At 41.0% G+C, this 14,000-nt stretch overlaps 3 non-coding genes and 2 pseudogenes across 4 annotated transcripts; all 5 read left to right on the forward strand.

Annotated features, from left to right (window-relative positions):
- The first annotated feature begins 1,922 nt into the window (after nt 1–1,922).
- On the forward strand, nt 1,923–8,762 carry LOC146560333 (uncharacterized; annotated as a pseudogene). The gene is made up of 3 exons (XR_014888236.1): nt 1,923–1,938; nt 2,253–2,323; nt 7,978–8,762. The product of XR_014888236.1 is annotated as an uncharacterized LOC146560333 (transcript).
- On the forward strand, nt 3,263–3,458 carry LOC146560334 (U2 spliceosomal RNA). Its single transcript, XR_014888449.1, has one exon. It is a non-coding gene; the product is annotated as a U2 spliceosomal RNA (small nuclear RNA).
- LOC146560335 (U2 spliceosomal RNA) lies at nt 6,276–6,467 on the forward strand. Its single transcript, XR_014888378.1, has one exon. It is a non-coding gene; the product is annotated as a U2 spliceosomal RNA (small nuclear RNA).
- A 51-nt stretch (nt 8,763–8,813) lies between the features above and the next one.
- Nucleotides 8,814–8,992, forward strand: LOC146560336 (U2 spliceosomal RNA; annotated as a pseudogene).
- A 2,204-nt stretch (nt 8,993–11,196) lies between these two features.
- LOC146560337 (U1 spliceosomal RNA) lies at nt 11,197–11,360 on the forward strand. The gene has a single exon (XR_014888444.1). It is a non-coding gene; the product is annotated as a U1 spliceosomal RNA (small nuclear RNA).
- The last annotated feature ends 2,640 nt before the right edge of the window (nt 11,361–14,000 follow it).

A 14,000-nucleotide genomic window follows, 5' to 3' on the forward strand; every position in this document is an offset into this window, starting at 1 on the left:
TCTTCAGCGCAACCTCCTGTTTCTTTTTCATTTCCACTGTCTCCAAACTATACATACTTTGGTGTCTGAGGAGGATGTGCAGAAGTGCTTCAGACAGGGGAACGCACTGGTCCTGACGGGATTGTCGGTCGTGTCCTCAAGTTATCCGTGGCTCAGCTGGCTGGAGTGTTCACAAATATCTACTGCTCCCTCTCTCTGTCTGTGATCCCAGCCTGCTTCAAAATGGCCACCATCTTCCCTGTACCCATGCTTTGAGAGGCTGGTCAGGAACGTCATCTGCTCTGCACTACCCAAATCAATGGACCAATTTGCATACCACCACAACAGGTCCACTGATGACGCCGTAGCCCTGACACTAAGTACTGCCCTCTTGCACCTGGAGAGAAGAGACACATTTGTGAGAATGCTGTTTGTAGATTACAGCTCAGCATTCAATACCATTCTTTCCTCAATGGAAACTGCAGGATCTAGGACTGAGCAGCTCTCTCTGCAGCTGGATCCTTAACTTCCTGTCTGACAGACACCAAGTAGTCAGACGTGGCAGCATTACCTCATCACCTGCCATAATGAACACTGGTGCTCCACTGGGGTGTGTACTGAGCCCTCTCCTGTACTCACTCTACACCTACAACTGCACGGCCACTAGCAACTCCAACATCATTGCAAAGTAATTGAAAAGTGAGCCCCAGCATCCTCAAAACCTTCTACTGTTGTACCATTGAGAGCATCCTCACTAGATGCATCACTTCTTGATATGGCAACAGCACTACCTACAACCTCAAAGCTCTCCACAGAGTGGTGCGCTGTCCTGAAAGGATAATTGGAGGTGAGCTTCCCTCCCTCTAGGACATCTACAAGAAGCAGTGCCTGACCACAGCAGGGAGGATCATCAAGGACTCCAGTCACTCCAGCCATAAACTGTTCAAACTACTTCCATCAGGCAGGAGGTTCTGGTCATGAACTGGCAGACTGAGAGACAGCTTTTTCCATCAGGCCACCAGACTGCTAAACACTGACCACTAACACTTCATAGACACTTCACTTTCACTTATCGAAACTTAAACTCCATAAACTCCATAAACATAAACTCCATATTGAAAAATATTCATCTGCTGACTTCTGCACATGTTATACATATGTATATACACGTGTATATATATGTATGTATATATATTTGGTATGAATATTTAGTAATGTGCACACATTCTCATATTTGTACATATATTTATGCTTATGTTTCTCATATTTATTATTCGTAGATTTTGTTTTTTATATTTCCTGGATTGTGCACACCACTGTTGCTTGTGAAGCTGCACACAAGAATTTAACTCACATGTGCTGAACCAGTGTACCAGCACACGTGATGTGACAATAAAATTGATTTGATCCACCCACCCACTCCACCCTGTCTGCACTCTCTTTACTGTCTGTTGCCCAGGTATTTAGACCGTCCCTGCTCCTTGCATCTTCACCTTCCCACCTGCCTCCCTCACATTCAAACACATGTAATCTGTCTTTCTTCTACTGATTTCCATTCCTCTTTATGTCCAGAGCATACTTCCACATCTTCAGACGGTCTTTCACTTGCTCCCTACTCTCACTACAGACTTTAGCCAGAATTCCGCCACTTTAAAATTCAGCACGTGTTGCTTGCTAGAACACCTTTAGTGATTTTTAACATCTAATTTAACTAATTTCACCTAAACAGTCTGATGTTACCATCAGAACTATTCATGCTCTGTGTCAGCTGAATACACGACTTTATCTGAGTGTTTTGGACCTGAATAAAATACCTTAATTCAAGGCAGGGGACCAGGAGTGTTATGGCTAATGAAACAAAGCTTTTAGGTCAATTGAGGCTCTTTTGGATAAAAATCATGCAGGTTTCTTTAAATAATTTTTCTCTTAATCCATCAAAAATAATGGCAAAGACTCTCAGTAGTGACTAAACCTCTTTAGTCGTAGATATGAAAACCTAAGATTTAAAATTATTTAGAATTTCCGACATAATGATCGAGCAAATTGAGAACAGCAGAGCATTATTTGAGAAGAGGCTGCATTAAGCATCTATATGCAGTCTTTTCGTTTGCTTTGTATTTTAGATAAACTGTTTACATGACAGACATACTAACAGCTATTATTGCTTATATGTCAGAACTGAGTATATTTTATATAACATATTGATTAACCGTAACGGCTGATGTGTAGTTTGTAAAGTCAAAATCAGGACTAGTGCGCATGCTCAAACCCAGGTGCCGTTAGTTTGACTCGCTACAGTTTGACGCCACCTGAGCATCAATTAGCAGGTTGGAGGAGACTTTTAGTAAGTCAATTTCTACCTAATAACTTTATAATTTATAATTATTAATTCACATTGAGACCACTGTATCAATTAAAAAAACACCCTTTCTGTTTTTCGGGTAGTATTTAAAAGGTTTGTTTGGGTTTACCAACTCACGGCTCTTCATGGATTTGTGGGGTGAGGAGGTCTCAACCAGAGTCGCCATTTTCGTGATAATGACTTCTTCCTCACACCAGGCGCGCCTGCAGAATATTTATAGCGTGTTTAAATCTCAGACAGATGGATTTACGGGAGACTTTTATGAAGTTTGTTGACTCAAAGTATGCGCTAACTTTACTTTGTTGCATGTTAGCGGTAGGATGTTGTCAGACTTTGACTGGTATCTGCTGCTGTCATGTAGAGGGTGTTCTGCAAGGAAAACTCGAGCCAGAACAAAAAGAGAAAGATTTGCGTTAATATTTGCGGTTTGTCACCGAGTGGTTAATTTTTTTCATAATAGCGGAGCATGTAACATAAAGAGTGTAGTTCGCCCTCCGCGCCACCAGAGACCGCTAGTAAAGTTTGTTTTTTCTTAACGAGAAACGTAAAAACATTAATTTACTTTACCAGAAATTTATTACGTTTAATGAAGTTAAAATAACACTCATATTTAGCGTGATAAGCGTGAGTGTTGTCATGAATGTAAACTAAATTTATTATGTTTATTTCTTGTTTTTTGCTTTTCTGCTTCCTATTGGACTAAAGCGTACCACGTGTCTAAGAAGCCAGAAGAAGGTATATTTGCTAAAGCTAGCAGATTCAAATAACATACATCGACATTACACTGGTTATACGTTATCTAATGATCTCATGGTTGCTGTTTTATACGATGGCCTGAAATGGCGAGCGGTTTAGTTTCCGAACCGTGAGTGAGGGAGACTGTGCGGGGAGTGACTCCGTCTGCTCCGACGTATTCCCGGTATCGCTTCTCGGCCTTTTGGCTAAGATCAAGTGTAGTATCTGTTCTTATCAGTTTAATATCTGATACGTCCCCTACCCGGGGACCATATATTAAATTGATTTTTGGAACAGGGAGATGGAATAGGGGCTTGCTCCGTCCACTCCACGCATCGACCTGGTATTGCAGTATTTAGGTATTTAGGTTGGACTATATTTTGATAGATAAAAAGTGTAAAATTAAAGGGGGAAAAACGATTCCGGTTCTACTCACGGATCACCAGGCGGTAGAGGTGGATTTGGAGATAGAAGGGATGGAATACGGGAAGGGATATTGGAAATTAAATAATGAGGTGTTAAAGGAAAAAGATTATAGGGATAAATTTTTAGAGATCTTCCCTTTATGGGTGAAAGTAAAAGAACTTTATGGAAAAAAAGGGGATTGGTGGGAGGATGTAAAATGCAAGATAAAAAAATTTACGATAGAATATTGTACAGATAGATCTAAACGTAGAAAAGAAGAATTTAATATGTTACAAAAAGAGATAGAACATATTTATGTTATACAAAAGGAGGGGAAGGAAAAAAATGTAGATTTGAAAATTGAAGACTTAAAGATGAGGCAAGAAGAGTTATTAGAGAGGAAGGCAAGAGCAGAAACATATAAATTAAAACAGAAAGAGTATGAGGAAGATGAAAGGTGTTCCGCATATTTTTTTAAAAAGATGAAAAGTAGGGATAAAAGGGGGGTTATAGAGAAATTGGAAAAGGATGGGAAGGAGATTATAGGGAGGGAAAGCATGTTGGGGGTAGTAAAAGAATATTACGAGGATTTATTTAGAAAAGAAAAAGTAGGGACAGAAAAAAGAGATGTTCTTTTGGGGTCATTAAAGAGGAGATTAGTAGAGGAAGATAGGGAGTTTCTGGAAAGGGAAATAACGATGGAAGAGGCATATAAGGTGGTAAAGGGAATGAAGGTAAATAGGGTACCAGGAATAGATGGATTAACGAAAGAATTTTATGAGGTATTTTGGGGAGTGATAGGGTTACATTTGTTGGAGGTCTTTAAAGAAATATTAGAGGGGGAAGAGATGGCGGAGAGTATGAGGACGGGTGTGATTTCGTTATTATTTAAGAAAGGGAATCCTCATTTACTTGATAATTATAGACCTCTCACTATGTTATGTGTAGATTATAAGATTTTAAGTAAGATAATTGCAAATAGATTGGTAGGGGTAATGTCGGATATAGTGGGAAGTGATCAAACATGTGGGGTAAAGGGGAGACAAATTTCATGGAATATACAATTACATAGAGACATACTTGCATATGTAAAGGATAGAAAAATGGCGGCAATCTGTGTAAGTTTAGACCAACAAAAGGCATTTGATAGGCTAGATTACGAAATTTTGTGGGAGGTAATGACTAAGATGGGCTTGGGAAAACAATTTATAAGGTGGGTGAGGATCCTTTATAAAGAGATATATTCAAAAATCAAATTGAACGGGTTCCTCACGGAAAAAGTTCATCAAGCGAGGGGGTTGAGACAAGGGTGCCCGTTATCGGTGGTACTCTATGTATTATATGTTGAACCATTGGCTTGTGCGATTCGGGAGAATAAAAGAGTGAGGGGGATAATGATGCCGGGGGGGGAATGTTTGAAAATATCTCAATATGCGGATGATACTATACTATATTTAGCGGACGACGACAGTTTAAGAGAAGTTGTGGAAATATTAAAAATATATGAAGAAGTTACAGGATCAAAAATAAATAAGGAAAAGACAAAATATAAGTACTTGGGGACGTGGGAAGGTAGAAGGGAAAAATTTGTGATTATACTTTGTGTGAAGGTCCTATGGACATTCTAGGAATTTCTTTTGGGAATAAGGAGGGCGATGCTATTTGGAACTGGAAGGGGAAGATGGCAGAGGTGGAAAGGAAATTACGACTATGGAAAATGAGGAAGCTTACAATTACTGGGAAGGTGTTAGTGATAAAGAGTGAGGTGGTGCCGAAATTATTGTATCTAGGCTATGTGTTCCCGATGCCACAAGTATTTAGAGCACAAATAATGAGGGGAATATTTAACTTTATATGGGGAGGTTACGAGTACGTAAAGAGAGTACAAATGTATCAGGAGGTTGCCGATGGGGGAAAAGGGGTACCGAACATTCCGTTAAAGTTAGATACGATTTTTTATGCAAATGTGTGTACGCTGTTAAAGAAGCCATATATTCATAAATGTCAGATATTGTTATGGTTCTGGTTAGCTATTCCATACCGGTTTTTAATTGGGTGGGAAAATCAGGGGCCGAAGGCAGAGACAAGACCAGAATACTTTCAGAGGATGGTTAAGTGGGGAAAGAGACATATAGAGTGCAGGGAGGTGGATACAATACAAAATCATAAACTTCTGTATAAAAAACTGGTGAGGAATGCTAACTACAACCAGGGGATAGTGAGTTCGGAAGTTTGGGAATACGCACAGGATAAGAGTTATAAGAATGTTTTGAAAGACTTTAATTGGATGCACCTACATAGGAAATTACCTGTAAGGACTACGATGTATGCACATAATTTGGGGAAGTTAAAAGAATGTCCGAGGGATAATTGCACAGAGGAAGAAACGATTGAACACGTCCTATGGGGGTGCAAATATGCAAAAAAGGTATGGGCTGGAATGAAGAGGAGGTATAAGGGACTAGAGGCTTTGACATATGAGGAAATAACTTATCTTAGGCCTAAGGATAAAAAGAAGGAGGAAAATAAAATACGTTGTATGTTGTTATCAATTACAAAACTTAAGATATGGAGGGCAAGACAGGGGTATATAAGGGGGGGGTATGAATGGAAAGAGATGGGAACAATAAAGGATATAGAGAGGGAATTTGAGGGGATATATCGGCATGAATTACAAAGATGGGGAATAGACACGATTAAGGACAGGTGGAAGGATTATTATGAATGATGTAAAAGATGTTTTTGTGAAATATGAAAAGTATTCAATGGAATGTTGAGCAAATGGAAATGTAAGATGGTGTTGTAAGTAAAAATAAAAAAGGAAAAAAAAAAATCTGTTCTTATCAGTTTAATATCTGATACGTCCCCTACCCGGGGACCATATATTAAATTGATTTTTGGAACAGGGAGATGGAATAGGGGCTTGCTCCGTCCACTCCACGCATCGACCTGGTATTGCAGTATCTCCAGGAACGGTGCACCCCCCTAAACATGTGGAAAAACAACGAAAGTTTTACTAGCTGGGTTTATTAGCAGTGTAACTGCAACCAGTCACAATTTTTTGTAGCAAAATACTGGCGACGAGAATGGATATACTTCCTATCCTGCTACACCAGCTTGCATATTCGCCATGCATGAATTAGTTAGAAAAGAAATGACAAGGTCAATGTTTAGTTTGTTTTAGAGTGGTAATGAATATATTAAACAGGAAACTCTATCAATCTATAGAGAATGGCGGTAAAAGTATTCCACATATCCCTTTAAAGTTGGACGTGCTTTATTACAGCAACTTGTACACCTTAGTGTCTCAAAGATATATTCATAAATGTCAAGTGTTTCTCAGATTTTGACTTCCTATTCCTCTGAATTTTTTTAATTACTCACCTTTGGCTGAAGATAAGATCGTGGGATTGCCTGTTCGTTAGATCCCTTTGAAACCTATTGAAAAGACTATTTGCTTGCCTTACCTTATTTACTTATGAAGATATTGTATTTTTTGACATGAATACATGTAAAGAAAGAATATCTGTTGCTAGTAGTGAATTTGATATCTTTGATTAAAGTTAAATTATGGTATACAAGACGAGCTACAACAAAGGATTTTCATAAGTGGGCCGAGAATGGACTCGGTAGAACCACTGGCGCAGATCTTGAGAAGAGACAAAGGGATAAAGGGTTTGGAAATACCAGGGAGTGGCGGACAAGTAGCAAAATGTGTCCTGTACATGGACGATATCAATATTTTGTGTACAGGCCTGTCTTCGGTGAAGAGGACTTTTGAAGCGACTGACTGGTTCGGGAAGGCCTCGGCTTCCAAGCTTAATAAGAATAAGACTCAGGTACAATTTTATGGACCATGGGAGGCTACAGAGTTGACTGGGCTTGAGATGAATCTGACACAAAACGACCAGAGGATTTTAGGGATCAGGTTTGACAAGGAAGGAGGAGGCAAGACAAATTGGCCTGTAATTATAGGGAAAGTGAAGCAACAGCTGGGTTACTGGGGACTGAGAACGCTGACTTTGGTGGGCAAGGTGTTAATCATTAAGGCAGTGATTTTACCCCGACTTCTCTTAGTCAGCTCAGTCTTTATCCCTCCCCGAAAAGTGCTCTTAGAACTGGAACGAGCCATTTTCTACTTCTTATGGGGTTCTAAATGGGAGATACTTAGAAGGGAGACAATGAAGAAAATGAAGGAGAATGGAGGAAAGGGGGTTCCAGACCTGTATCTGTTTGTAGGAAGTCTCTATACGAGCAGCCACCTGAGGCAGGCCACGGCCCGATCGAGTAACCTCAAAACGCAGGCGTGGGTTAGATTTTGGGTGGGGAGCTACTTAAGACAGAGAAAATTGATACCGGTGGATCTAAAAGTGCCTGTCTCTTTTAGTCTCCCCCCAGCCTATGCTGAGCTAAAGTCCTTTTTAGTCTCCTTTAACTTGGAAAATGAAGACTTAAACATTTTAACTAAACACCGGTCTCTCATCTCTGTTGTGCAGGAGCGAGAAGCTGTGACTCCAGTGCGTGGCCTCTCGATTGGTGAAGCCACAGATGTGTGGCGTTTGGTGAGCCGTCCCATTCTTTCGCATAAGCTCCGGGATGTGTCCTGGATGGTGGCTCATGGGATCCTCCCAGTCAGGTCCGTTATGCACTCTCGGGGCATGTCTGCAACAGCCATGTGTCCCCGGCCTGGTTGTGGCGCGCCAGAGACGGTGAGGCACCTGCTCTGGGAGTGCAGCGCTGCCGTAGACCTGTGGGCAATGGCCGGCTCCTCGCAATTCCCGTACTTACCAGCAAGGGAGGTCCTAACAGCACAGTTAGTGCTCTATGGGGTGAGCCAGGGAGAAAAGGCACAAAGGAAAGACTTTGGGAAGCAGTGGCTTACTCTCGCTGCCATCAAAGACGCCATTTGGACCTCCAGAAACTTGCTGGTAAGCAAGCACATGCAGATCCCCCCCGTGACTGCTCTCCGAATGGCGGCAGCAACAATAAAAGAGATCTGTGCTGCAAGCAGCAAGCCGTGGGAGCAGCCACAAAGAAGAATCGCCTCTGTGCCCATTCGGACGGAAGAGCCGGTGCCACACACAGGGAGGTCAAAGCAGCAACGGCCTGGCTCTCCGGGAGAGGCAGGTGGGAAGGAGCAAGGTGGTGAGGATCCCCCCTGAACACCAGGAGCTTGTGAAAGGACGGGACGGCTTTTATAAACTGTTTTTTATCGCTCCTGTGCATTTTCTTTTAAGGAAAGGGTGGGAAGAAATAAAAAGTAATCTTTTAAATTGGGTGGGAATTTGAATTTTATGAGATGACTGTGTTTGGTTTCTATGTTTGAGTGTCAATAAAATTTTTCGAAAGAAAAATCTGTTCTTATCAGTTTAATATCTGATACGTCCCCTACCCGGGGACCATATATTAAATTGATTTTTGGAACAGGGAGATGGAATAGGGGCTTGCTCCGTCCACTCCACGCATCGACCTGGTATTGCAGGTCATAATAATCTGGGTCATAAATTCCGTCCTCTTCATGTCCCAAAGTCAAACGAACAACATCACCGAGAGTTAAAAACTGTCTAAATTCTTTCATCTTTAATAAAACGATCAGCATTGCTGCTTTACCAGGTGTAACTATGAAGTTTAACATCCAGGCATCCATGAAAACAGAATTTATTACACTTAACGAAGTTAGAAGCTAGCAGGAAGTTAGCTCGCTAGTTTCGCTAGTTACCTAAGCATGATATAGCATGTTCTGACTGAGAGATTTCTGAAAAAATTAAAACGTACAGCTCTGCTATCACTTCCAACATACATGAAGACAGGAAACTAAACAGCAGTGACGTTTGTAGGGTTACTGAAGTTGGGCTAGCTGGTTTATAATGATGTGCTACGTGATCGCTAGCGACACAGCTATGTTAGCATAACACACACAGTGAAGCTGGACGAATCAACACTAACACTTTTCCACTCGATAAAAGTTAACGTGAAGGTTCCTGATGGTTAGAGACAAATGCAATCGCATGGCAGGATGCTGTAAACGGACCAAACTTCAGTCAGGAGAACAACTGAGATAATCCATCCACAATACAAGGTTAGTAAATAATATACTGCAACAACACAGGAATAGAGCAGCTGTGATAGAATACAGCATTAATGAATCAATGGTACAGAAGTGGAGGAAGCAAGATAAATAAAGTTGAATAAAGTTTGATTTATCTGAATGCTTTGTTTCGCTTAATGTGCCTTATAATCCCGTGCACCTTATGGTCCGAAAATTACATATTTAACTTTTTTATTTGGCACATCACAGTATAATGTAGCAAAGCACCTCTTTTTAACTTCAGTGGATATTATACATGGTTATGCTCAGGATATGTCAGCCCATTTCTACTGGAAATGCCTTTTCGTTAAACTTTCACTGTTACATTTTTATATAGCTGTAATGCACATAAAAAAAACAGCTGCTTGTTTGAGTGAAAATAAATGGATGGGGTTTTTTGCGCTAGTAAACTTGTGGAGTTGTATTTTGTCTCGTGTCAATTACATCGTCAGTTATATCGTTATCGCAAATTTTCAAATATATATCGTGATAAATATTTTTGGCCATATCGCCCTGCTCTAGATGGAAAGTTATATTCCCAGATGCTCAAAAGAAATAAGATGTAAAATGAGATCCTTTAAGTGACTCGTTGACAATGTAAGGGATAACGGACAGAGACCTGTCAATATCAAAATATAATTAAAATCAGGGAAATACGTCAGCAGTGACCGTGGTCCACTTGATCCAGTGACTACAGTTCCAAGCAGATTACAGATACTGGGGTTTGTTACTCATCTTAAGACAAAATTCCGATAAGCATGCCAACTTTTGTAGGCCTTCATCTCGCTTCCAATATAATTTGAGGGGTTGTTGATATTATAACGATATGAATTGTGTGGCATATGTCAGGAAGAATGCTGGCGTTACACTTCGCACTCGGAAGGTGTAAGTAAACATCCATCTTCTCTTTAATAGATTTTAAAGAAACCAACAGGTCATCTAAAGTAATATTAGTTTCTAAGTCTTGTTTTGTTTTGTTTTTTTTCAAATATCTGGTGGAACTTTTATGTCTAAAAAATCAGTCCAAAGGTCCTCTGACTATCAAAATCTACATCCTCCTCTTGAAGGAGTTGAGCACAGTGTGAAGGTGTCTCAAAATCTCAGATCTAACCCCATCACATCATAAAAGTGAGCGTTCCCACTCCAGGACAATAGGGGGCAGCAGGAGTAGGACAGTCAGCTGTCCAGCAGGAGAAGACAAAAGAACAGGAAGTGGTTGTGCTGTTAGCAGAAAACGTGTGTGTTTTGTGTGTTGTTGTTGATTTTTTTCTTCCTGAGCATCAAATGTGAATCAAACAGTTTTCAGCTGCAGTTTGATTTAACTTGGAGTTACTTGAACTTCCTGTTTGTTGGTGGATTTAAGGAGGTTAAATTGATTAACTATTGTGATCTTTCAATTAGCTTTTGTTGTGCAGATGCAGCAATGCATGATGGGAAAGACTCCCCGTATTTTATTAAAACGAAATAACCTGATGTGGCTCTGTTGGAAGCTCCTTCCTGTGTATATAAATAGTGTGTAGTCCCAGCCTCCTGCAGGCTGTGTTTGTGTTGATTGTGAGATTGTGAGCACCGTGAGTGTGCAGGGTTTGTGTGTGAAAGAGTCCCCCATGTGTGAGGTGAACAACTCATACTTACCTGGCAGGGGAGATACCATGATCAAGAAGGTGGTTCACCCAGGGCGAGGCTCAGCCATTGCACTCCGGTTGTGCTGACCCCTGCGAATTCCCCAAATGTGGGAATCTCGACTGCATAATTTCTGGTAGTGGGGGACTGCGTTCGCGCTCTCCCCTGATCACATGTTCAAAGAAAACAGAGGAAGCAGATACTGAGGCAGTGTCCTGCTGTTTATTAAGGCTCAGAAATCTCCGTTGTTGTGTTATTTGAGGAAGATGTTAGTGAAAGCTTTGTGCTGCACAGTCTTTTCACTGAAGTCCTTTGTGCACTGTGGAGCACACTGTCACCTCCCGAGTGTTCATCCACTTAACAAACAGCAGCTTCTTTTCTAATCCAGGGCCCTGTTTCAGGAAGCCGGTTTAGAAAACTCAGAGTGAAAAACGATACGCAGGGTTGAGTAACCCCGAACTGTCCAACTCGGAATATTCGGTTTCAGAAAGGCTGATAACAATTAGTTCAGTCAACGCGGAGTTGCTTTAACCCCAAGTGAAGCGCGCGGACGAGGATACATAAAGCCCTGATAAGCGGAGCACAGATTAAGCGAGTCACCATGGAGACGGAGGGAAAGAAGGCGTGATCAATGTATTTTACAGCGCTTGAGGCCGAAATTCTGATGGCAGCATATGCCGATAACATGCAAATTCCGCGGAAAAAAGTAACACAGCGACAGCTGCAAAAGACAGGGAGCATGCATGGCAAAACATAGCCGACAGAGTCAATGCGTGAGTGTTAATTTAAACATTGATCTAGGGATTTCCACCCATTTAACACGTTATTTTATCATATGTTATTTTATTTGTTATTTTATACATTTTATTTTGTGACGTGATGTGAGCGCAGGTGCAACCCAACAGGCCCCAAACGTTCCTGGCAGCAAGTAAAAATGAAATATAAAAATATAGTCCAAACAGGTAAGGTGTAATTGTATTATGAGCCATAGTGCTTGGTCTGTTTGTCCCATGTAAATCAATTGCAGTTAGAGGCTACATTAATTTTCTTTCTGTAAGCACTTATTGAAATTATCTGAGCACATTACAAGTACATATTTGCTTACTCTGTATGCTCAAATGTGACCCGTTATAGCCAACAGAAAAAAAGCGGAGGCCCGAAAAACAGGTGGGGGTCCTCCACCACCACCACCACTCACAGAGGCTGAGCAGTTGGCCCTCAGCCAAAACAGTGGGCGCCCTGTGGCCGAAGGCATCTCTGTGGGGACATCCTCTGAGTCAATAACCCCGCAAGACACAAGTGCCTACATAGGGGGTAAATTCAAAATAATACATGATGTGCATACATCCTTTCTTCACAGTCACCTTTGCAGTGCTACTCATTCATTTGATAAACTCTTTACCATAATGGATTATTTTGTAGTGAAGTTATTTTCCTACTGATTTTGCCTTCCCTCAGTCTTGGTTGTCTTTGAGAGCATAATGACAATGAAGTGTAAGGTGCTTGGTATGTTTGTTAATTGCCATTTGGTCCCTTGTAAGTTATAAGTGACCTGTATAAACCTCATATTCTATCAGTTGATGGTGATGGTGTACTGCATCTGGTGCAGCCTCCTGTTGAGCCAGACCAACATGCAGTTGTGAGTAATACTCCACAGATTATATGAGTTTACAGTAGAACAGCAATGTTGTTTATTTCTTTACTACAGGAAAATAATGAAGAAACATTGACAGCTGTTACAGAGGAGGAAGCAACAGAGACACTTTATGAGGTTTACATCTTTTAATACTTTGTGTACAGGAAACACAGGCGACCAATAAAGCCAGTTGAACAAAAAATCTGTTTATTCTTCTTTCAACATGTTGAGGTGATGGGTCAAAAGAAATGATTGTGACATATGGTGTCTCTGACTGCGCTTCCATCTTGTATGTCCGTGGGAGGGTCAGGATGTTCATGGTTTGGATCACTGCTGTTTGGTTCAGAAGGACAGTGTTCTCCTCTAATTGTGGCAATGTTGTGAAGAATCACACATGCCACAATAATGTCACATGCCCTTTCTGGGGTGACCCTGAGTCTTTGCAGGCACTGGAACCGGGCCTTAAGCATTCCGATAGTCATTTCAACTCTGGCTCTTGTCCTGCAATTAGCCAGATTATATCGCTGCTGTGGGCCTGGTTCAGGGTCAGAGTAAGGGGTAAGCAAATAGGGTAAACATGGATACCCCCTATCACCAAGCAAGTAGCCAGTGAACTCTCCTAAGACAGAAGGATACACTTCAGTTCAAATGTCCCTGAAGCAATTGGTCTTTATATATTTTAAAGTATTTTCAACTCACCATGTCCAAATTTTGTGCTCAGTGTACATTCACGGAATATTTGTGAGTCATGGACAGAGCCTGGCCACTTGGCTTCCACATTTGTGATAATGTTGGTAGCATCATATATGATCTTCACAGTGCAGAGAACACAAATTAGCATCCATTACTATAATGAAATAATTTGTTAGTTTGAAATGCTACAGGGAACTATGTACCTGTACATTAATGCTGTGGAAAGACTTCCTGTTCACATAGTCTCCTTCATTTACTGAAGGAGCAATGATTGGAATGTGAGTGCCATCTATACAGCCAATCACGCCTGGGAACCCTGAAAATAAATGTAAAATTTAAGTAGTAGTTCAAGTATCACCACATCATGAATTGAGTTTTGTTCATCCTGCTACCTGCAATTTTGTGGCATCCCTCTTTGATAAATCTTGTGGGTCTGTGACCGGGGAACACAAACGAGTACAGGAGACGTTTCAGTGCAA

Source organism: Mchenga conophoros, linkage group LG14 (assembly GCF_057382185.1).
Source record: "Mchenga conophoros isolate Kocher_MC1m ecotype Shallow Benthic linkage group LG14, M_conophoros_male_GT1.1, whole genome shotgun sequence".
In the NCBI taxonomy this organism is placed as follows: domain Eukaryota; kingdom Metazoa; phylum Chordata; class Actinopteri; order Cichliformes; family Cichlidae; genus Mchenga; species Mchenga conophoros.